At 38.1% G+C, this 26,326-nt stretch overlaps 1 protein-coding gene across 1 annotated transcript in view; it reads left to right on the forward strand.

Annotated features, from left to right (window-relative positions):
* The window catches only part of CRADD (CASP2 and RIPK1 domain containing adaptor with death domain), a 43,220-nt gene that overhangs the window by 15,862 nt on the left and 1,032 nt on the right, over positions 1-26,326 (forward strand). The gene's annotated exons all lie outside the window — the stretch shown is intronic.

The following is a 26,326-nucleotide window of genomic DNA, read 5'->3' on the forward strand; positions in this document are numbered from 1 at the left end:
TTATTTATATAGATCAGGGGTTCACAAACTTTATAAACAAAGGGCCAGGTCACAGTCTCTCAAACTGTTGGAGGGCCGGATTATAATTTGAAAAAAAAATTAATGAATTCCTATGTACACTGCACATATTTTATTTGTACTGCAAAAATCACTTTAAAACAACACAATAATTAAAATGAAGAACAATTTTACCAAATATAAACTTATTAGTATTTCAATGGGAAGTGTGGGCCTGCTTTTGGATTGTTTGGCTTATTTGGATTGTTGTTGTTGTTGTTGTTGTTGTTGTTGTGTGCTTTCAAGTCGTTTCAGACTTAGGTTGACCCTGATCGAGGGCCGGGTAAATGACCTTGGAGGGCCGCATCTGGCCCCCGGGCCTTAGTTTGAGGACCCCTGATACAGATTATAGGCTTTGCTGAAAAAGACATATTTCCTTGACATGGAAGAACAGTACACCAGAGATGGACTAAGTCATCTTTTTCCTCCTATGTTGCTTGCCCCATGCAATCTCGATAGACATTGCACATGATCTGATGATTTTACATGGTTTTATCTTAGGGCCTTTTATAGCAAAACAAATGAATCTTTTGAAAGGGATAATATAATCGTCGTTACCATTGCAATCAATTGCATGCCTTGTTTGTGCAAGTGGGCATTCTGCTGCCCACCAGTCTCTTCTGAAACATTTAAAAATTTAAAGTTATGAAAGCTGTTACAAATATTATGAAACAATATAGTATATTTAGGGGCAACAGGCAGCTGTGATAAAAATAAAGAATGCTTCTTGTTTCAGAGACTTATTTCCCTTGGAAACTGGGTATCCATCTTGCCATTTCCCTCTTGTCTCAGATATTATACTATCACATCATAGCTACTAGGGCTGTGCAATCAATGAAAAAATGTTTCAAAATTCATTACAAAATAGGAGTGAAAATTATTAGTGAAGATTTTGTTACTATAACAAGTAATGAAATTTTGTTACTTTTTCATTATAGTAATTGCACAAGTATGGAAATTTAAGGGGCTCCTTTCTCCCTCATTTTTATAGCTATTGGGGTTAGACTTGATACAATGGTAGAACACATTTACCACTGTTAAGCTGTCAAGTTTCAGAACATTTGATTTATCCACAGAGTTTTGGAGAATTTTTAAAGTTTTTGTAAATGTTTTAAAAAAACTACAAGATCTATCTATATCAATTTTCTATACAATGACACAATATAACAGGAGATCATTTCCCCCCAACTTTCAGAAATATTTATACATCTGCTGATTTTAAGGACTTTTTAAAGTTTTGACAAAAATCCCTAAAATCAGCAGATGTATGAATATTATCTTTTTTCAGTTAATTTCTTGTTTCAGTCTTTTAAAAAAAAGAAAACTTCTAGATATGTCCAACATTTCCCAACCCTTAAAATGTTTAAGAAATCAGAATTGTTACTCATGGGCTGGAGGCTTATGATACATGAATGTTATGAGAATTTACACATCACTTTAACATCGACATCTAATGCATGTTATAGTGACAGGTTTTATTGTAACATGTTGCTTTCAATCCTGAAAATAATATATATCCATACTGAGTAAATTTTAATTCTGTACATGAAATATTCCTTATTTGGATGAGGATTATTTCATGATTGACACTTTTATCAATATTAATAAATTTTAAATACGGATTAGTTGGGGATCTTCACATGTCTCAGTAAAATATGAGTTGCTTTTGCAAAACAGAGGAATATCTGTTCATGTGATCTCCTGGAACTTGTGTTTTGGAGTTTCACTGAGACAAGGTTTTTGGCCAATGCTAAATTTGCATCAGCCAAATGCCTTGTCTCAGTGAGACGGGAGGCTTCATAACAAAATTCAGAGCTCCTGAGGTCAAGCAAATACTATCGTTCTCTAAATGTTTCTAGGAAAATATAATCAAAACCACTCGGTGCAGATTCATACTGCTATATAGCTGTAGTTTGCAATGTTAACTCTGAATATTTGAGTCTTGTGTGTCCCTGTGTGTAAACCATTGCAGTCTCGTGGTAGCATTTCTTTTAAATACGGTCACATTCTTCTTTCTAGAGCAAAGCAATTATGCTTCTATTTAGCCGATTTTCCTTCTGTAAAACCGATTTCCATCACAGTGTTTTATTTTCACTATCAGGTTGTACAGAGTTGTGTTTTGTCCCTTCCTCACTTTTCTTTAAACTTTAAATATAAAAGTTATATTATGAAAAATATTTAAGCTTGCAATAAATAATTTGAGGGCACTTCATTGCAGCAAGGAATATTTCCTAAATGAAAATGGAACTGCTTGCAGGTGCGAGGTATGTAATGGCCAAATTGGAAAGGATAATATTTGGAGCAACTAAGGGGTTCATATTTTCTCGGTTTGTTTTGCCGTCATAATGTATTGGAACTCCTTTATTAGCAGCATCTCTAACCAGATCATGTACATTCTGTTAAAACCTTTGAGATTTCTATATGTTATAAAGGCCTGGACTTTTTATATGCAAATGTAGACAATTGTGTGCTAGATTTTTGCATCACACAATTTTTATTCTTTTTTGGGTTTTCTGGATATTATTAAATAATATCTCATCCCACGGTATTCAAGTGATAATGTTCAGAGAAGACTTCTGCTCAGAAAAGAGTATTCTCAGCTTCTTAGCTTCTTGGGCACAAGCTGTTTACAAAGATCTTTGCTCAGGAATATTTTTAAAAAATGGGAGAATTGAGTGAAGATTCTTAAATTTTTTCAGAAGCCCAACTTAAATAGAGTTCATACATTAGCTATATTTTGTACTTATTTTGTGGTATATTCATGGCAGGGCGACTGAAATGCCAGAAGCTTTGGGAAACCTAAACTTACCTCTTGTTGGATTGTCACAAATGATGGAATAGTGTTTCTGCACTAGATGTAAACAGTTTAAAAATTCTGTTTTAATACTATAATCTTGGGTTTCTTCTCCTTGTTTTCCAGAACTGAGATATTTAAGAATGTTAGTCCTGAAGGTCCTGGATGTATGACTTACTAAGTGAAGAATGTTTCTTGTAATTGTATATCTAATTAATTATTCCTTCATAGTGTTATTGCTGCCAATAGCAAAACAGATACTGTGCCTGTGGTTGCTAGAGTCAAATTATTTTATTGAAAGAAACATTTTAAAAACTATTTATCTTGTACAGATTGTACTGAGAGTTTCATTTAGCCGGTTTTCTGACATTGTGAGAATCAAGTCCAAAGTTCCTTTCTTCATATGTGATGGACTGGTAGGAAGATGGAAATTTACTTTAATAATAATAATAATAATCTTTATTTATACCCCGCCACCATCTCTCCAATGGGTACTCGGGGCGGCTAACATGAGGCCAAGCCCAAAAATAATGATAACAAGATGAGATACAAAAGTTATTGTATGTACTTATCTCCAAGATGTTAACTCCCAAAATTGTAAATGTAGATTTTGTAATGTTTCTAGAAGTGTTTTTGTTGAATATTATAAACAAACTAGAGAGTAGATATGGACTACTTATTAAATATTTGACAATAGCGACAAAGTATTTTTTACTCAAATATGGAAATGGATGATGGAAGAATCCTTAAGATTTGCTTAGTTAAACCAAATAAGGTTGATGAGTTCACCCAAATAGCCAAATTAACTTCAGTTTCAAAGGATAAACAAATGTAAGACTTTTGGAAACCCATTGTAAAATGTTTATAGGATTTTTAAACAATAGGAAATCTAACTATGTGATAATCTGTGATTTTGGTCATTAGTAATATTAGTAGGGTTATTTAATTGTATTTGTAATGGTAGATTTTTTTTCTTTCACTTTTCTTGTTATTACAGTTGGCATTGTGCATCAAATCCTTACTAAGTATTATTTATGTGTCTTTCTTCTTCTTTTCACTTTTCTTTTTCAGTTTATTTTGTGAATTCATCTTATTTTGATTATCAGTTAGATTGTTTGTATTTTTTAAAAAAAATAAATAACTATAAAATGTTGTTTCAGTGTTTTAAAAAACAAACAATCAGGATAAGTGGGTGAATAACCAATAAGTCTGAAACTTAGACTTTTCATTTCAAAGAAAATACCTTTTTGTGAACAATTCTCAGAGAGAGAGAGAGAGAACATATGTTTCATTTTTGTTTGGCATTCAAGATTTTTTAATTAGCATTAAAAAAAATTAAGGTCAAATGACTTGTTGAGGTTGTTGAAGTTAATGTAAGGATGCTCATGTTAAAGTGGAAATAATTCCAAACCCAAGCATCACATTATTTACCAGCACAAACAACAACACGTGACGCAATCATGCTAGGTATGCCTATTAAAATAATGACTTTTGAACAAAGAGTTTTTCACCCAAGAGAATATGCCCAGAATTGAGCAGTTCCATCCTTCCTGTAACCACTAATTTATTTATCGTGTCAGAAGTAAGTTGTAACCACTAATTAAATAATACTATATTATTATTGGTATTATGTAACCACTAATTAAATATCAATTAATACTACAAAATGCTGTTAACACAGGGAATCTAAATAGTACCACAAATCCTAGGTGATAGTTCTGTTAATGTGCAATCAGAATCAGGATAAAGACTTGCACTTGGGAGAAAAACTTCTTCCGTGTGGTTAAAGAGTTAGTTAAACATAAAGCTTTCAAGTTCAAGGGGCAGGAACGGTCTTACTGAAGAACAGCATCAAAGGTTTTCTGTAAAATATTGTTTTCCAGGAAAGGTGCTACTTCTATCCCTACTAAGAATGTTATGTTTTCCTGTTTCTGAGAAATATTGACGTCATGAGGAATGCTGAAGTCTCTCTTTTTTTCGCTCTCCTGTTGCATGTAAGAATGGAACTGCGTAAGTGCTATCTAGGAATTAAAGAAGTTCATGGCAAAACTCTCATTGTCTCTTATACTTTGGTTCTCACCCTTAGGCTGGTAGCTTGATATTCATCATCATTATGAATTAAGAACAAAACAGTTTCCGACTGTACCTGTGTGTGTGTGTGTGTGTGTGTGTGTGTGTGTGTGTGTATGTGTGTATGCATGCCTGCAGGTGGCCATGTCTTGGTGTAATGCATCTACTTTAAATCTGCACAAAACAGTTGCTGTTTTTTGCCAGCTAGTCCATATGACAATTCAGAGACCATAAATCAAATTAGTAGTTTTGGGCCATGCTTTGGAGCTAATTATATGACTCTGACATGACAGTAAATGTCACCACTTTCAAGAATTTCAGATTTTTTCTTAGAGTAAAATCATTTGGGTGGGCTTGATCTTTTTGAGAACTGCAGTACATGGGAAAGGAAGGTTTAATCCTTCATCCTTGTGGAAGAAATCCTTCTCTGTGGCTGTCTGGTACTGTAGTCTCTAGGTGCTCTACAGTGACTTATCTGCTAATTTTCCCTAAATGAGTACAGCAAAAGATAACCTACCTTCTTTAGGAATTTGACTGGAATACACAAAGAGTCAACTTTGGAATATTTAAGTGTTTAAAATTAGGAAAGAGTGGCAGCAAAAAAGACATTTTAACTGAATAAATGTTAACTGTAGAATGGGTTTTAGATGTAGACATAGGGATCTTCTGAAGCTAATGCTTGAACATATGGAAGTAGAACATTTCTTTGCATCTGACACTGGGATGGAAATTGTGCATAGCTATGAGTTGCACATCCCAGTGTAGCTATGAATTACACATCCCAGTGTCCTTTAACATTGGGTAAGGCTGATGGGATTTAGATTCTGAGAATATGTGGAATAGCCACAGTTCCCATCCCTGGTACAACAGCATTAAGCAAAAGCCTTAGTAGGTGAACTTCCTCATGTCTAGCTTGTACTCCTTATTCATTTTAGCTCACTTCATCACCACCCCTAATGAATGTTCTAGTTCCCTGTTGGCACAGATCTGTACTTTTTGTCTTCCTGACTCTTTCTTCAGCGTGCCACGGCTGTTTTTCTCTAAATATATAAATATCCTTTCCTTTGTTCACTATTTAACTGATGCTGTTTACTTAGTTTGCTTTGTTTGAATGGAAGCAACATGAAGAGTTCAGCCTTAAGTGGTCTCTCTCACTCTCATGCAAATGCAGATTTTTAGAATCTTTAGCAAATGTGCAACATTAATTCAAAGTTATATTTTAAAAAGTATTGTGTGTGTGTGTGTGTGTGTTAGTGAAAAACAGAATTCTTCTGTGGCAACCTGTCAGAGTCCTGTAATCTAATCTGTTCAACAGTGAGATTTTTTTCCAAGAAGTCAGGAAATGGTAAAAGGGCAAGCTTTCAAAGCTCCCCTGTTTAGTTTACAAATGCTTCTGTTAATTTAATGCTGCTAAGGAACTAAACTCTTCTCTCCCTCCCCCTCCTTTTCTCAGAATTTCATCTCTAGGAAATTAAGGGCACTGCAGAACTGTGAAGTGCTTAGATTCACAACAGATAACTCCAAGTCTCTTGTCTGAAATAATCCACTTCTCTGAAAAGCCAAGGGCAATAACAACTCCCCCTCCAGCTGCACACCCCAACCTTTTCATCCCAAATGTCTCTTATTGTGGAGTGTTTTATTTCATGCACATCATGGTAAGGATTTTGCTATGTAAAATGATTGCATAAAGGCAATATAAAGTGCTGGAACTTGCGATTAGAATTGCTGAGACTTTGGATTTAGCCAGTGTTGTCTGAAATGTCCAATCTTTATAGGGGTAGGTAAACTCCAGCCATAAAGCTTCATGTAGCCCTATCTGAATTTCCAAAGTTGTTTCTGCAGCCCTGTTTATGGACTACCATTTCTTTGTGAAATGTGAGCGGCACCTAACCAATTGTCATTCAAACATGAGGTTAATACCCATGATCTTCATCTACATCTTTGGGAAACATTAATGGGTAAGTTTGAGCGACTGTGAGCACAGAAAACTTACCAAAATTAATTAACTAGTAGGCAAGATATTACACACACACACACACACATTGAGTTTATGTTGAAATTGTTCATTATCTCACATTTTGGAGTTGTCAAGACAGTATGATTGGATCACTAAGGAGAAATCCTTGTCTCTATACTCCGCTCCTGGTCTTCTTGGTAACATCAAGGCATGGAGATGATCCTGGCTTCTCAAAAAAGTCACAAGAGCATAAACTTTGGCCGATTCTTCAAGGCTAGTAAGGCTTCAAGTAAGGCCTTGGAGTTGCACAGAATTCCTGCCATTGGAAGACCACCTCAGCTAAACACATAAAAGATTCACCACCAGAAGGAGAACCAACAAATCATGAATTGCCTCCAAAAGTTATGCATGGAATAGGTGCAGTCTGCAGTAGTGAAACAAAGTAAACAAAGCAGTCTCTAAAATTAAGGTATTCGAGTTCTTCAAATTGCCTACTAAAATTTCACAGACTCTGAACCTTGAAGCTATTTCCTTCTCTTGAAGCTCAGAATTTCGAAGATTAATATTAGCATCAGCATCTTTTCCATTTATGGGATCAGCACATTAAGAACCGATCCTTCACTTCTGTTGCCTTGGAAACTGCATTAATGAGGACTAATTATAACTGTGGGATCAGAATGCTGGGTGTAGTGCAAAAGACCAGGCAGCGCCTTGCAAAACAAACTCATTGTGATGCCTCCTTCAAAGCCTGCACGAGGTCTGCACTGACCATCAAATCAATGCAACAGCATCAACCAAAATAGAGCTCCACAAATGTTGTGGAAATAATTTTTAGAAATTTCCTTTCTGGCAGATATAAGTAAGTCTGCTTTGTTGATGGTCTGAGCCATGCGGAACACTTTGTTCTAGGCATGTCACAAAGAATTATGTAGAAGAAAAAGACAAATGGATCTCTCACATTGCATAATTAATTATAGCTTGCTGATACCATTTTGACTGCCATGGCTGCATCCTATGGAATCCTGGGATTTATAGACTAACGAGGAATTAGAACTGTCAAGCTGAGAATTCTAGAGGCCACGTGAACCTTCCAATTGTAGGATTCATAGGATGCTAGCATGGTAATCTGAGTGCTAGAATTGTGTCCTGTGAATGTTTCTCTGGTTTTAGAACATAGTTGATTATATCTCTTTCTTTGTTAATTTGTTAATCAAAACCTGTTTTGTTTTGGGTTGGAGACAGAGGAGGAAATTGACTACAGCATTCATGTTATTTCTCATACAGGTTGAGTGTCTCTTATCCAGAAATCGGAAATGCTTTAAAATCTGAAATTGCATATGGCTTCAAACTACAAGAAACGAGATTCCATCTGAACGTTAGGAAGAACTTCCTAACTGTGAGAGCTGTTCAGCAGTGGAACTCTCTGCCCCAGAGTGTGGTAGAGGCTCCTTCTTTGAAAGCTTTTAAACAGAGGCAGGATGGCCATCTGTCAGGAGTACTTTGAATGCAATTTTCCTGCTTCTTGGCAAGGGGTTGGACTGGATGGCCCATGAGGTCTCTTCCAACTCTATGATTCTATGATTCTATATATAGCCAGCTGACATGGCGATACCTTTGCTTTTTGAGTTATACAAATTTTGCTTCATGTACAATATTACTTAAAATATGTTTTCTATAACTTACTGTTATAGGAAGATAACGTATTACCTAAATGCAAAGGGGCATTTGAATTCCCTCTTCCTTTTCTTTGTTTAGAATAGCATTTTTATGAAGTTCTTGCGCTTATTACTTTCTTGCATTCTGACTTCAAGCATTCGTATCGGGTGTATGGCACTCTCCACATGACTAGCAATAGCTTGGCACAGAACTAACAAGCAGTGGATACTTCATGTACTCTTAGGGATTGGCATATTTAGAGCCTAAGCACTTCTCTGATGGGCTGTGGGTTTGGAAAGAAAAATAATATTAAGAAAACCTGCAAGGAAAAGAATATTGCAAGGGATAGAAGAGGGAGAAGGAGAGATCGTGCATGAACATACCATACAACAAATTTAGTTAAAACGTTTTAACCTGGATGTGGGGGGATGGGGGACTTTTGGGCCTGTCTCTGGACAGTTTCCTGATTGCCATCAAGGTGGAATTTCCATAAACAATATGCAGGAGTGCATAAGCAAGCAGTTGTAGAGTTAAGTCTATGCAAAAGCTGCTATTTGCTAATGGAATACAGTGGGAATGTCTCCAGTGATTCCTAAAAGGCCATATGTTCCTCGAAGTCTTGCCACCATAGCAACAGCTCACCGTTTGCTTTGTTTCCAGGAAAGCACTTATCTGTGCTGTTTTGCCTTAGCCTTTATTTAATTGGTAAATTCAGCTAGGAAAAGAGAAAAGTCACACTAGCAAAACATTTAGAATGCTTGCTAGTACTCAAGATGGGCAAATGAATGAATTATATTTCTGCAGTAAGAAACACAGAACTAAAGGCACTGTATATGAGAAAATATTTCCTATGTAAAATATATTGAGCAGTACTTTGAGATTATATATATAGTGTGAATTAATTCCCATTGTAAGGACCTCAAAGAGGCCAAATTAAAGCTTTGTCCCAACATTTGTCTTGTCTGCTCACAATCCCTTATTGAACAGAATTGACAGTAATAAACAATGTAAATTAAAAATTATGATAAAAATCGTTATACACCTGAGTTAGAAGTGTGTTACCTTGTTGCAGTTGACACCACTACCATGATGCTATGGTCACTAATGCAGTTCTTATACAAACGAAGAAGCATTACTTAACGTTAATACATCACCAGACTCTGCAAAAGCTGTGCAAGATCCTATGCTTGCTTTTTCCTTAGCAGGACAGCATTAAAATCACTGATTTTGCTCAAGGAAAGGGGCTACTCTTAGGAAAGACTACAGGGAAGCTTGGAAAGGGGGTCAGACAAGGGCACATTTTAATTATCCTATTTAACTTGTAGCCAATAATGTTATACATAAAGCAGGATTGGATTCAGAGGAACTGGTACGATATGACTAGCAGAAAAACTTGGAAAAAATTATGAAGAAAGTTGAAGCAGAAATTGTAAGTTTCTGTCGAACATTAAGAAAACAAAAATTATGACCATAGATGATTTATGTAATTTTAATGAAGAGCACAGATGGAGGGCCCGGAGTATAGGAAGACTTTTTATGTACCACAAATAGATAATGCTGTTTCAAGAAAAAGCATTAAAAGCAGTACTCCACACTATGGAGTATCAAATATTATGAACCCCGTTATATGGAAAACAAGTGGATTGGTAAACATGATAAAGACCAGAATCATATTTTGAAATCATCCAAGCTACATTTCAGCAGGTATATTTTATACTCTCAAAATAGGCCAATCTCATGAGAAATAAAGTAAGGTCACACACAGAAAAAAGATCAGGACATTAGATTAATGCTAGATGCAGCTGACAACACAAATGCACAAAGCTGAAATTTGTTTTAAAAGCCTGATAAAGATCGTTGAATTCTTATTGGAACTAATATCCAATTTGTTCTTCAAGGTCCACTTAAAAACTGATGTTGGCTTCATTTGATTCATTGCATGCAAAAAGAGACATGTTTTTCTAAATATCTTTATAATTCCTGCATATCAGAACATATATAAACAAAGAAACATTACTCTATATTTCACTCCAGGGAATTCCTAAAGCAGGCATTTTCAGATTATTTCCACTGTGGAGATCTTTTTGAAGCAAAAATTTCTCGTGGAGCCCCGATAAATGTGTGTGTGTGTGTGTGTGTAAAATCAGGCATGGGCAAATGTTTTGACCAACATAAATTTAACATTATTTTAGTGGAAGACTCCAGGAGCCATCCAGCCCAACCCTTCTGCTATGTAGGAAAAGCACAATCAAAGTGAAAAATGGCTTTTGGAAGCAAGCAAGGCAAGGAAAAAAAGGCTTTTGGGGGAAATGAGGAAAATGGCTTTTGTGGCTGAGGGGCGGAGGGAAAAAGATTTTTGGTGGCAAGGAAGGAGCAAAAGCGCCTCCCTCTTCTCTGGCCAGCTATTTTGGAGATATCCCACCTTTCTTTACTATCCCACCAATAAATATAAATAATATTTAATTCTGGTGCCACCATACAATGTAAAGGAATGAATCCGTCAGGCGAGGGCGTTTTAAATATCTTTGCCACCTTTTCTGCTCCTTTAGAGGTTAGAAAGTGAGAGAGACTTTGCTTAAAGTAAAACAGTAACTGTTGGTTTATTTGTATCCTCTTTGTAACAAAAGTGTGATGGTTTCAGAAGTATATATGCTTGGTGGTTACAGATGAGGTAAATATTCTTTTATGAAGACGTTACAAAACAACGTTTTGACTTTCATTCAAGCCTTTCCTTTTTCCTAAAAGACTTTTAATATTAACACATGAAAACTGGTTTGCAACCATCTTTGACTTGACGTAGAGATTCTGACCACTTGGTGCTTTTAAAACCTCTCTACTGTCACTAGCTTCTTGCTATTAGTCAACCACCTTTTGCAAATCCCTAGCTAACTCTCCATCTGACTTCAACTAACTCCCTAACTGCCTCCAGCCAACTGACCAACTGACATAGAATGCTCAGTTAGACTCCTCCAACTGTCATCCTTGGCTCCGCCCACCTTACAAATCTTGGCACCCACTCATTTGCATCCACCCAATCAGGTCGCTTTCATGCAAATAGCTTCTCCACTGGTGCTGCCGCTCCCTGAGAGTCACAAAATGGCTGCTCACAACAAAAGTTTGCAACAGAAGTTTGATGGTTTCAGAAGTGTATATGCTTGGATGACCTTTTAGGGTAGGCCATGTACCAACTTTCTAAGGTGAGTTAAATCCGTTACAGAAGGCATGTTGAAAAGGCCATTGGTGCAAGAGAGGTGGAGGGAGAATCAGGAAAAAGGAGGGAACCACAGAACCCCTCAATATGTTTCGCTAAGGCCCAAGGGCTCTGTGGAGTACACTTTTAGAACCACTGTCCTAAAGGAACATGAATGTTGAATTTAATAGAACAATCAACCTTTGATATCACCAGATTTTTCATCTACAAACAGCATCATGTCTGGCATCTGGGACAAGGAAAACTGATAGTAATCTATCCTCCAGCATATCAGAGATGACAAAGAAAACACATCTGTGCAGGAGTGGGCATGTACAGCTGGGAAGAGAGGCAGGATGCAGTGCACTGGCAGTGCATTGGATGCATCTTTTGAAACATGTGGTCGACATGATGGAAAAGTTCAGGAAGCATGAGTAGAGAGTTGAAGTTCTCAATGGGGCAATTTTCTGGCTTAGTCCTCCAGAAGGAAGTGAATGAAGAGGAACTACCTTTGAAACAGAGGCACTGTGATTGAGAGAGTCCGAGGCTCCCTTTGGGTTGGAGGAGGCTTAGACAGGAAGGGTTATTGTTTCCTCTTTCCTCCTGAAGCTCCCATCCCAATGCCTTGCCGGCCATCTTGCCAAGCATCAAAGGAGGTCAGAGCTTGGACCTGGAGGTCTCCCCAGAGGGACTCACTTCTTCTTTGGCTCCTCTTTGGTAGTCTTCTTTTTCTTCCTGCCAACGAGGGCAACTGGATGTGGGGCTGCCCAGGGCAGAAATGGTATTCCTTCCTCCTACCGCTGGATCTTCTTTTGATAGATGTTATCCAGGGCAGCTTTGTGGGGTGCCAAACCCCACAAGGGGTGCCATTGCTTTTCTTGCTGTGCAGAGGCTACTTCTTGGGTTTGTTCCTCAATGTTGTAAGAAGTTGAGGAGGTTGTGCCCCAATGAGGATAGGGGCCAAAAGGAAAGAAGTATTTCTCCCTCCTGACCTCACAAGAATGGCAAGAATTACCATTATATATATATATATCACTAGTATAATAATCACATTTAAAATATATGGGAAAGAGAACTAATAAATATACTCAAGAAATAGAGAGCAGGACTAGGGGAATGCAAAAACCAGTCTCAGGAAAATGGCTGAAGAGACTGCGAGGCATCAGGGTGTCAGTTGATCAGTTGCCCAGGGAAGAGTTGTGATGTCAGGGGGAGGCATTGTGATGTCAGCAGGAGGAAAGGGAGGGGCTTCCCTGAGGGGGAAGTGTGTATGTGTTCAGAGAAATGGCCTTGAGGGAGATGAAGTGAAATGATAATAATTTTTATTTATATTCCTTTTTCTCTCTCAAAAACAGCTCATAATAAAACCAATACAATGCAGTCAAAACTTTAAAAAATTTCAAACATTAAAATGGAATGACACGTGACCAGTATGAATAATAAACAATTTAAATGATTAAAACCAGTTAATGTTTTTTCTATAGCTAAAACCACAGTACCTCCTGACTTGATTCTAATAACTATGATGGGAGGACGGGCTTTCTAAGGGATTTTAACAATCATGATGATGACTGAGAAAAGGGGGGTGAGCTCAAGAGAGAGGTTTCTATCATCGCCTTACTTTGAAGTTGAGAGAGTGCATGTCTTGTCTAAAATCTTTCCTGGCAGAATTTTACATTCTAACCAACCAACCCCCCCCCCCCCCCCGCTTTTTTTTTATTTTGTTTCCCAAACATTCTAAGCCCACGCACAGCTCCATATCAATGGAAGATACAGATAGAAAAACAGGACAGGTAGGGCACTTCTTAGACAGAAATCTGAAATGTTCAAAAGTTAACTGAGAGAGTGGTACCAAGATTCAAGAAGTTCTGCCTAACGTTTAATAGCGTTTAACGTTTATTTTCTTGTCATTTGAATCCATTGCTCCAGTTCCTATGATCCTAGAGTTGGGGGAGGGGGGGATCGCAGGGACCATCCCGTGCAATCCATTCCTTTCTCGAAAGTCAAAAAGTTCTCCCTAAGCTGAATACTGAAACATTATATAGAATAACAGCTTAACGTTCAATAAGAAGTTACTTCCAAACAAAACTCTGTGAGCAAATGTTTCTTGACATTTCTGAATAAAAACTTCAAAGAATATATGCCAACTTTACAAAAATAGCTCTCTATCTTCAAGTCCTTTGCAAGCAGTTATGGCATGGGGCATTTTCTGAATTAAAATACATTCCAGGTTCTAATCTCCCACTTTTCAATTTTAAAATAACTTAAAAGTTTTCCAACTCAGCAATTTAAAGTTGCATAACAGGCAACAACAGGGAATCAGGTCTTCATGTTACAGAAGCGTATTTTCCTGAGATTAAATAATTATAATAATTCATGACAAAATTTGATTTCTCTCTCTCTCCTCTTTTGCTTGCTTCCTGTGTAATACTATGTTTTTGGTTCTGAGAAGACCTTTCCCCTCCCCAAATGCAAATCCATTATTCCTTGAAGCGTCCAAAAATAGAGGAAACACTTTTGATTTTCTTACAGCACTTTTTACAGAGTAGGGGTACAGGGAAGGGATTGCATAGATCCAGAACAGCCTTAGGGACTGAACTCTGGCCACCCTTCATCTAGCTGATCTGACTCCTCTCTAGAAAATAAGAAAACCCAAAGTAATCATTCTGAATGCCTAACTATTTTGACAGTCTTTTCATACATTGGCCAACCTGTTCCCTATGGGAGGTCTCCAGGCAGGAGATGAATGTAATTTTACCTGCTGTCTCATGTTCTGTTGCAACTGATATTCATAAACATACTGTCTCCAACATTGAAGCTGGTATGTAGCCATCTTAACTATATCATCCCCTTTTCTAGTTAATTGGCCCTCTCCCTAGACAGATGTGTTTTGGGATCCTTGTTAGTAGTATGATCAAATGTTAAAAGAATGAATCAACTTGTATTTGTGACCTTGCTGGATGCTTTTTGCATCCATCTTTCATCAACATTGCCCTGAAAGGGAAGCAAACCAGTTTAATGGTCTCATATAGCCAGCAATGGGGAATTTCATCACCAGCCAGGAATAGTTTGGGTGAAATTAGTCTTAGTAGTCAACTCTACCATTGGCTGTGAGGGGGCACTGGACTGCATCAATGAAAGGACTGAAATTTTTCTCTGCGCTGTACCAGTTACCGCATTATTTAGCAACCTTTAAAAAAGCTTTCAACTATAATGTGTGCCAGTATTTGGCATCCACTGGAGCTACATTCAGTTCTGGAACTAAACGCCTTCTAATCCTGTCCAAGTTGGCAGCCAGCACTACACTCTGTTTTCACTCGCTGTTTACTTGTTTAGATAGGAACAAGGAGCAATAGTCTCCATTCTTTTTTGGAAGCCTGGTTGGCTGTATAAATTGGACCAAAGAAATGAGGACAAGTCAAGAGGCAACGATGACAAAGACAAGTGGGTTTTTAAAAAGCAGTTCAAGAGAGGTCCCATTACTGGCATCTTTCCTCAAAGCAGCCTGAAAACCTGGAAATGACACTTCAAAGAACAAGCCAGCCTATTTTTCTCTTTGGGAATTGTCTGGGGTTAGCAAACATTTTCAGCCGCAGAACCCTTATTGAAACAAAGGTTTAAAAAACCAATAAATGTTTATATATTATATTCTAAATTATATTTTATATAATGTATATATATCAGGCATGTGCAAACATTTTGACCAACATAGAGGGAAGATAAGTTATTTTGAATTTCAAATTGGGGATTAAGAAATACACAATAGCAAATATATATTGTCCAACTCAGAGACAGATAAATTTTCTTAAGAAAGTGTTCAAGAAACGTCAGGCATTTTACGAAGGAGATGCTATTGTAGCAGGAGATTTTAATATAGATCTCAACCAAATTAAAACAATTAATTTAAGTAAATGAGGATTAAGGGAGGGGGTATGAGCTAACTAATAATAAACCCAAACTGACATACTATTCTAATAGATGTAAAAAAAAGTTTGACCACATTCTGATTAAGCCAGTGGTTCTCAACGTTCCCTAATGCCGCAACTCCTTAATACAGTTCCTCATGTTGTGGTTATCCCCAACCATAAAATTATTTTTGTTGCTACTTCATAATTATAATTTTTCTACTGTTATGAATCATAATGTAAATATCTGATATGCAGGATGTATTTATATTCACTGGACCAAATTTGGCAAGTTTAAACATACAAGTAACAGAAAGATGATTAATAAATATGGAAATATTCATACAAGTAATAAAAGAGGTAGTAAGAAACTTTTAAAAGGCTAAATCACCAGGGCTGGGTGGATTTTCAGCAGAATTTTACAAGGAAACAATAGAAATACTAGCCCACAGAAGTGCAGAATCTATTAAATAGCATACTGGGGGCAGGGAAGGTCGCATACCCATGGAGAAAAGCAAAAATTATTGTATTGGCCCCAAAAAATAGCCAAAGGAAATAAATTCATATTTACCAATTAGTTGACTAAACCAACTGCAATAGAAAATGAAGGAAACAAAGATGAGGGAAGGTATGAGGTGTTCACAAGCAGTATAACGTCAATAAAAAAAATCACACGGCCCTAGGAAAAATGTGCTTCAGGTATGGAAAAAATGGCAACCAAAATGGATGTCAGAAATGTCTAAATGGACACCTTTAGAGAGTTTATAAGAGAAAGTAAATGACCCAAAATGGTGGAAAGAAATGAGAAGTAAAGAATTCTACAAAATTAAAGACATGTATGACATGAATGGTCAATTAATTCCCATGGGTAGGATAATAGAAAATAAAATGTATACTAAAATGGTGCAAGACCCAGGCCCAACTACCATACATGACAAAAGAATTAAGCCCAATGTGCCAGCATTGTGGAAAAATATAAGGGATGGTATGCCTACATATGGTGGGAAAGCCCAAAGGTCTGGGAAAAGATAATGAAGACGATGGAGAAAATGTTTAAAGTACCACAACAGGTAGATTTAGATATCTATTAATGGCAGCAGTGGGTGATAGCAGAATTATTATTTTTAAAAAAACAAGAATTGTTTAAAAGTATGATTCAGTCAGGACAAGCAGTGGTTGCATGGGCATGGAAAGACAAAAAATGGACAATGGAAAATTTGAATAGCTATCTATATGATCAGGTCCGATTTTAAATTATAATAAGTGTAACAGGATGATGCTTAAGAAGATTAAAAAATGAAATAAAGAGCAAATGAATGATGAGTATATAATGGGTTTAAAAGGGGGAAGCCAACACAGGCTTCTTACAGAAATCAAGAAAACTTGGTGCATGGTTAAAGATAATAGTATACACTAAATATGTGGTCAGAGGGAGGGATGAGGGTTGGGTAACACTGGTGGCTTTAATATTTAAAAAAATAGTGAAACTTTTTTTAAAAATCTATATATATAAATCTGTTAGGTTGGTTCAACGGGACAGCAAAACTCTAAAACCCCCCAATGAAACTTAACCAAAATTCCCATGCCCATAACACAACCCACAAGGTACAAACATATCTACTCAAAATGAAAAACAACACAACAACACACTCACAAAACGGCAAAACAACAAAACTAAAAAAAAACCAACGAAACTTAACCAAAATTCCCATGCGCATAACACAACCCACAAGATACAAACATATCTACTCAAAACGAAAAACAACACAACAACAAACTCACAAAACGGCAAAACAACAAAACTCAAAAAAACCCCAACGAAACTTAACCAAAATTCCCATGCCCATAACACAACCCACAAGGTACAAACATATCTACTCAAAACGAAAAACAACACAACAACACACTCACAAAACGGCAAAACAACAAAACTAAAAAAAAAACCAATGAAACTTAACCAAAATTCCCATGCCCATAATATAACCCACAAGGTACAAACATATCTACTCAAAATGAGAAACAACACAACAACACACTCACAAAACGGCAAAACAACAACATTCAAAAACACCCCAACGAAACTTAACCAAAATCCCCATGCCCATAACACAACCCACAAGGTACAAACATATCTACTCAAAATGAAAAACAACACAACAACACACTCACAAAACGGCAAAACAACAAAACTCTAAAAAAACCCAACGAAACTTAACCAAAATTCCCATGTCCATAACACAACCCACAAGGTACAAACATACCTACTCAAAATGAAAAACAACACAACAACACACTCACAAAACGGCAAAACAACTGAGCATGCGCATTGGCGCCCAGCCGCAGAAGAGAAAGAAAAAGGGGGAAAGAAGGAAAGAGGTAGAGAAGGAAGAAATGATAGACAGAGGGAGGGAAAGAAAAAGGGGGAGGGAAGGAAGGAAGGAGAGAAGGAAAGAAAAAAGGGAATGAAGGAAGGAAAGAGGGAGTGAAGGAAGGGGGAAGATGTAGAGAAAGAGGGAGGGAAGGAAAGAAGGAAAGAGAGAAGGAAGAAAAGAGACCAGAAGAGAAAGAAAAAGGGGGAAGGAAGGAAGGAGAGAAGGAAAGAAAAAAGGGAATGAAGGAAGGAAAGAGGGAGTGAAGGATGGGGGAAGATGTAGAGAAAGAGGGAGGGAAGGAAAGAAGGAAAGAGAGAAGGAAGAAAAGAGACCAGAAGAGAAAGAAAAAGGGGGAAGGAAGAGGAGAAGGAAAGATGGGAGGGAAAGAATGAAGGAAGGAGGGAAAGAAGGATAGAAAGAGGGAAGGTTGGCCACAGCAACACGTGATGGGTAAAGGTTGTTATTTCTATTATTATTATGCTATTATTCCTATTAGACTCTGGGGGAATGGGAGAGGTGTCAGGTCCCAGAGGCCATGCATTGCATTATTGTTATTGTTATGATGGTGGTGAAATAAAAGGAAATAAAAAGTGAAAGAAGGAAGCAAACAGGGAGGGAAGAAAGGCAAAGGAAGAAGGGGGGGGGGAATGAAGGAAAGAGAGAAGGATGAAACCAAGTAGTGAAAGAAGGAAAGAAAGAAAGAGGTAGAGAAGGAAGAAAGGAGAGAAAGGGGGAGGAAAAGGGGGAAGGAATAGGTAGGTACCACTCTTTCATAATAGTTCAGATATCTACCTCAACTTTGATAAGTTTTACTATAGGCCACAGCAACGCGTGGCAGGGCACAGCTAGTTATATATATAAGAAGACTTATGTTAACAGCCTATTGAATAAAAATGGAATGTATTATACAACACATGTACAACCATTAAGGCTACAACACATTGATATTTCATAGAATTGCTTTTAGAGGCAAGGGAAGTGAGGAAAAAAAGATTTGGGGGCAAGGGGGTCAAGGAAAAAGGCTTTTGGTGGTGAGGGAGGTGGGGAAGGAGAATGAGCAGAAAAGAGGAGGGAAAGCTTGGAGGGGGGGGGAGGGGGAGGGAGGAGGAAAAGGGAACCGCAGAACCCTTCAGGATGCTTTGTGGAGCCCTAAGACCTCCATGGAGAACACTTTGAGAACTACTGGTCTGGGCAAAAACCATTTGGGTAAATGGGAAAAAAAGAATGCCATGACCACATACTGAGGCGCGAAGTTTCCAGTGTCCTCCGTTATCTGAATAAACCTACAGCTGAAGTGTGGTAAACAGAATTCTTCATGCTGCCTAGAGAAGTCTGGGAGTTTTAATTTAAAGAATTAACTTTTCTAAGCTCTAAGGCAAATACATGGGTTTTACAGATCTCAGTGACATATGTCTGCTAACGTCCACATTTTCAGTATCTGTACATAAAATCATAGAAATGATTCTGTTCAGCTTCTGTGAAACCAATGCTGGACTGATAGACAAGTACCTAAAACTGACCTTAATGAGAAATGGCACCGCTGTCATAGCAAATTAAAGTTACACCTCAGTTTCTCTTTACGCAGAGCTTCTTAAGCCAAAACATCTTTATTTTTGTAGCATATTTCCCATACTTCAATTTATTTAATCATTTATTGGGCTTTTGCCATTCCTTTCAGCCCAAGAGTATGATTTAGAGCAGGGCTTCTTAAACGTTTTCCACTCGTGGTCCCCATTTGACCTGAGAAATTTTTACGTGACCCCAGGTATATTGGTATACAAAATAAGTTTTTAAAACCCCAAACATTTATTGAAAATAAATCAGTATTTGCAAGGCTTGCTAAACAAGCTGGGTCTCTTTTTTGTGGGGTACAGTTGAAGCCTTTCCTGCAGAGTCCAATGTAAAAACTGCACACTCTTGCTGACAGGTTTGTTTAAATGGGTGGCATTCAGAAATCTTTTACTGTTGTCAAACACTGAGCTAAGGGGACCCCCATTTGGAGTCAAGATCCACAGTTTAAGAAGCAGTGATTTAGAGATTAAAGAACCATATTTAACTTTCCTGGGAACTATACACCAGTTCTGCCAACCTAGCAGTTTGAAAACATGCAAATGTGAGTAGAAATAGGTGCTACTCCGGTGGGAAGGTAATGGCGTTCCATGCAGTAATGCCGGCCACATGACATTGGAGATGTCTACGGACAACGCCGGCTCTTTGGCTTAGAAATGGAGATGAGCACCATACCCCAGAGACACGACTGGTCTTAATGTCAGGGGACAATCTTTACCTTTACCTTATACACCAGTTACTAAGCAAACATTTTCAATAAAAGTCTATATTGTTCCTAGCTGGAAAAAGTAGTTGTGACTCCACCAATTAGTCCAATGAAAAAGTATGATTTCTTTCAGATTGCAGGGCAGATGAGTATTTGCTTCCAGGTCAAGGATTAAAAATCAAAAGAAAAGAGATATAAATTAAATCCTACAAGTAGTGGAGATATATAAGACCAAAGAACTTCCTGCATTCAAGCGGAATAAAAGAAAAGCAAATAAATAGACTTGCACAGTTTTGTTCTACAAGTATGCCCAAGTTGCATTCATGCAAACAGCTGGATCCCTGTAAAAGCAGAACACACATCTATGGTTTTCCTTTCCTGTGCTCAGGAAAGGAAATAGTCTCTCTAAAACATACTAGGTCCTCCAGAAGATTCTACGCAATACTTTAATTACTTTAAATAGCGGGAAGGATAGGGCTTGTGCATTTCAAGAGCTCAGTGTGTGATAACCAGAACTTTTAAAAAATGAATAACTGTTCTCTCTGAGCATTATGAATTGCACAATCTGAACCTAATTATATACATCCTGTTCTGTCCCCGAAGCTAACTCTCTCAGGTGCCCTATTCTCGGCAAGAGCAGAGTTGGAAACTCACAAAAAACGTGTTACAGTAAACAAAAAAGGAATCTAATTATCCAGTATCCAGTATCCTAACCCCTCCCAGGATCTAACAGATGATTACTTGAAGAAATAAATGGAAGCAGGAATAGATGGAAGCAGGTTTCTTGTTATCTGTTTGCCTATCAGACCAACTACCCCTACTTGCACACTTGTTCACCCTCCTCACCCATGTATTTTGGGCCAGTCCATCTCACCTGCCTTTTCTAGAGAAACTCTTATCTGGCTCAACATCCCAGGCACTGAGCCACCTTTTGGGCTACTCGAAGTGCCTGGTCCGTACCATAGCCTGCAGCCTTATGGCAATCTTCTGCGCCATGGACAGGGATTTCCTCAGGTCTTACTGGGCCAGACTGGACTGCTGGATCTCTGCTGGAATGATTCAGTTGAGGATAAGACATATATGGTGCTCAACTAGTTTTGCTGTTGGCAATATAGCCTACCAAGCTGGCCCTTTTATGAGCCCCTCAACAAAGCAGTTCCTTGTATAGTTCGGTTAATGGGTAATCCTCAAGCAAAGACACGTTAAATGCGGCTTCAGTCAGCAATAATGGGGGATTCACTGATCCAGAATAAAGCATCCGATATTCTGCTGTACAACAGACTAACTGACGCCGGCGCCTCACAGTCTCTTCAGCCATTTTCCTGATCTTGGTCTTTGCCTTCCCTAGGCCTTTCCTCCTGTTTTCCTTATTCAGCCCCCCCCCCCCTTAGCCTTTCGCATTATTTGTTGCAATTTTCTTCATATTTAGTATAATTTCTGACTTACTTTGTAATTTTTTTTACAATTTACTATTACTATTACTTGTTTCAAAATATTTAGCAGTACTCTTGTTATTATTACTTTTTTCTGCTTCTTCTGAATATACAAATATATTAGGAAATTTATTATTATTAGTTTGCTATTTTTGTGGGGTAGCCATGCAAGGATCGGAAGAGAGGGACCTCTTACCTTCTGGCCCCAATCCCCATATGGGCACAACTTCGTATCCTTATCAGAACATCGAGGAGAAAACCTCTTGACTAGGAAGAAGGTCCCATGCAGCAACAATAGCAATGGTGCCCCTTGTGGGGTCTGACACCCCAAAAAGCAGTTCTGGCCAAAATCCATCAAAAGAAGAGGCAATGCCAGCAGTAGGAGGGAGGATACCATTTCTGCCCTGAGCAACCCCACATCCAGTTGGCCTCACTGGCAGAGGAGAGAAAAGAAGAAGAAAATCAAGCAAGTCCCTCAGGGGAGACCCCACAGGCAGCCACCTCCAAGTTCCAGCTCAGACCACCAAGATTTTTCACCTTTGATGCCTGGCAGGACAGCCTGTGTGGCATGGGAGGCCCTTCAGGAGGAAAGGGGAAAGGAGGAAGACTAGAAACAACAACCCTTCCTGCCTAAGCTTTCTCCAACTCAAAGGGAGCCTCAGCCTCCCTCAACCCCAGTGTCTCTGCCCCAAAGAAGGTTCTACTTCACCCACTTCCTTGTGTGACCTTGAAGGAGCAGGGGATGGTGACAACCAACAGGGAGCTCTGGCATTCGCTGGTCCATGAGGCCATGAAGAGTCAGAAACGACTGAACAAATAAACAACAGATCAGAAAATCACTTTATGAAGAGAGGCATGCCAACCATACCTTGTCAGGTCTTTTTATTCCTTTTGGGAGCTCACTGCAGCCCATGCATCATGCTGGAGTCTAAAAACTGATCCTGAACTTTCTGAAACATTGTACCCCTCAGCTCTTCATTGCGTTTGCTAATCTATTTGTTTTCCAGATATTGAAGTTCATAATATTTGTTACCCTATAGTGTGAAGTAGTAATGCTTTTAATGCTTTTTCTTGAAATGTCTTATCTGTTTGTGGTACTAATAAAGTTTTCCTATATTCCAGACCCTATTTCAATGTCTTCATTAAAGTTACGTAAATCATTTGTGGTTATAATTGCTTTGTCAATGTTCAATAGAGTGATTAAAATGCACCCCCTTGTCAACTTACTTTTTATTCTGTCCTAAGAGTAGCCACTTACCTTGAGCAAAATCAATCAATGATTTTAATGGTGCTCTGCTAAGGAAAAAGCAAGCATAGGATCTTGCACAGCTTTTACAGAGTCCATTTGTTCCATTAACAATAATGCTTCTTCATTTGTAGAACTGCATTAGTGACCATAGGATCATGGTGGTGATGTCAACTTCAGCAAGGTAACACACTTCTAACTCAGGTGTATAACTATTTTTATCATAATTTTTAATTTACATTGTTTATTGTTGTCAATTCTGTTCGATATGGGATTGTGACCAGACAAGACAAATGTTGGGCCAAGCTTTAATTTGGCCTCTTTGAGGTCCTTACAATGGAAATTAATTCATACTACATGTATATATAATCTCAGTACTGCTCAATGTAGTCATATATTGCACATAGGAAATATTTTTTCATATACAGTGCCATTAGTTCTGTGTTTCTTACTGCAGAAATATACTTCATGCATTTGAGCAACATTTTTCTAAATGTTTTGCTAAGGTCACTTTTATCCTTTCCTACTGCAATAAGGAAATGAAACTGGCAAAAACATTTGAGATAGAACTTGATTCTCATGACTTGATTGGAGTGGTCATAGTACAGAGTTATAAAAGCAATGGTGAAAGTGGTGTTAGAGAGTAAGGGTGGCATTCTTTTATCGCCAAGTTTACCATCTAATAAAGGCTAAAGCAAAACAGCACAGATGAGTGCTTTCCTGGAAACAAAACAAGCGGTGAGTTGTTGCTATGGTGGCAAGACTTCGAGGAACATATGGCCTTTTAGGAATCACTGGAGACATTCCCACTGTATTCCATTAGCAAATAGCAGCTTTTGCATAGACTTAACTCTAAAACTGCTTGCTTATGCACTCCTGTGTCCTGCTTATGGAAATTCTGTTTTGATCACAATCAGGAAACGAAGTAAATGCCCAGAGACAGGCACAAGCGTTTTTTCCACTATCCAGGTGAAAAACATTTTAACTAAATTTGTTGTATGTTATGTTTGTGCACAATCTTTCTCTCTCTTAATGTCTTCTGTTCTTTGCAATATTCTTTTCACAGAGAATTAACCTTGCAGGTTTTCTTAATGATTGTTTCCAAATACACAGCCCAATCTCTAAGAGTGTATAAAGTATGCATCGCTTGCTACTTCTGTTCCAAGCTATTGCTTTCATGGCCGCTGCCTTCCTTCCTGGGGGGCAGGCCTGGCCCTGCCTGTCTAGGCCTCCAGGGTGGCCAGACTGAATCTGGGCAACGCCCCCTCTGCCTCCCTCCTGGGAAGGAGTGGCTGGAGGGGGTCCTGTTTCTGCGGAGGCCTGGCCCCACCTGGGAGGGCCCCCAAGGGTAAGAAAGAGCTGGGGTGGGATCAGACGGGGTGCTTCTTGGGCCCGGACAGTGTCCATATAATAATTTCAGAGACCTAATGAACCTAGCAATTGCAGGATTCATGGAGTGCTAGCATGATAATCTGAGTGCTATCATTGTGTCCTGTTAATGGTTCTCTGGTTTTAGAACACGGTTGAATATCTCTCTTTCTTTCTTTGTTCATTTGCTAAACAAAACCTGTTTTGGGAGGGGGGTTGATGGGGGGAGGTGGACAGGCAGATGGCCAGCAGGAATTCTTGCGTATATTACTTTCTTGCATTCTGACTTCAAGTATTAGTATCAGGCGTATAGCACTCTCCACATGACTAGCAATCATGTAATTTTTATGCTTTTAGTAGGTGTTTTAATTCTTATATTTCATGTTTTGAATGTCCTTTCATCTTATCTTATGGTGAATTGTCCTATTGATTTTATGCCTAGTTATATGTTGTTGATTTGAGTTTTGGTTTATGTATGTAAGGCATTGAATTTTGCCATTATTTTTGTGTATACCGCTTTGAATGCCCCCAGGGGTAAGGAAAGCGGTATATAAATACTATAAATAAATAAATAAATAAATAAATAAACCAATTCTCAGCTAAATAGTTCTAGTTCCTCGCTAGTCTATAAATCCCAGGATTCCATAGGATGTAGCCATGGCAGTCAAAGTGCCATGGCAGTCAAAGCTATCATTATACAACGTGAAAGAGCCCCAGCTGTCTTTTGCTTCTACATAATTCTTTGTAACATGCCTATGTGGCTCAGACCATCTGCTAAGCAGACTTATATCTGCCATAAAGGCAATTTCTAAAAATTATTTCCACAACATTTGTGGAGTTCTATTTTGGTTGATGCTGTTGCATTCCTTTGATGGTGGCTGTGGACCTCGTGGGGTTTTTGAGGGAGGCATCACAATGAGCTTATTTTGCAAGGAGCTGCCTGGTCTCTTGCACTACACCCAGCATTCTGATCCCACACTTATAATTAGTCCTCATTGATGCAGTTTCCAAGGCAACAGAAGTGAAGGATCAGTTCTTAATGTGTTGATCCCATAAATGGAAAAGATGCTGGTTCTAATATTAATTTTCAACATTCTGAGCTTCAAGAGAAGGAAATAGCTTCAAGGTTCAGAGCCTATGAAATTTTAGTAGACAACGTGAAGACTTCAAAAACTTTAATTTTCTAGCCTGCTAATCTTGGACCCTCCCAAGCTCTGTAGCCAGTATTTGTGCTAGCATGAGAGTTATGGAATGTATTGCCCAAGAAAGTGACTTTTCCAAATTTTGAAATCCCTCCCCACCTCCTCTTTTAATAACCCAATTGAAAGCTTTTGTTATCTTCTGAGCACCCCCCCCCCCCAAATATGTATTATGGTAATTCCTACATTGAGAAATACAAACAGAGTAAACAAAATCATACAATTGTAGAAATGCAAGCTACCAAGATATCCATTTTTTTAATCCGACTAGTTTTTACAAAAGACAAATGGAAGTGAATAGCAGTTCCCAAAAGTTGAAAGTTATGCAATGTGTGTGATAGGAGTCTTAAAATAAAATTGGGGGAATTATTTGCAGCCATTTAAATTTAGACTCTGCAATGTGATGTGGGGAGCTTTCCTCTACTTCAGGAGCAAGAAAATTGATTTTTTTGTATGTTTTGTTTGGAAAAATAAATTTCAGCTGATGCTCAAAATTATTTACATCCTTGGAAAGAACACATCACTTTAGAAGGGAGAAAAACAGCTTTTGTGTAAACAGTATCAAATAATTTTAAATGGTATTCTAGAGAGCTGACCTTGTTTGAAAAGTACAGCTAGAATTTTTTTTTTTTTGGCTGTTGAATAACTTTCTCATGTACTTGTCACCCAGTACAAACTAGAAGTAGCTGGAATTGTGCATCAAATGACTGATAGAGAACCATCCTGGCCCATCGTAAACGCAGATACCTCTATTGAAATGTTGGATTGAGTGGAAAATTTGGGGTTGGATCATTCTATTACAGC

Source organism: Anolis sagrei, chromosome 5, assembly GCF_037176765.1.
Source record: "Anolis sagrei isolate rAnoSag1 chromosome 5, rAnoSag1.mat, whole genome shotgun sequence".
Taxonomy (NCBI): Eukaryota; Metazoa; Chordata; class Lepidosauria; order Squamata; family Dactyloidae; genus Anolis; species Anolis sagrei.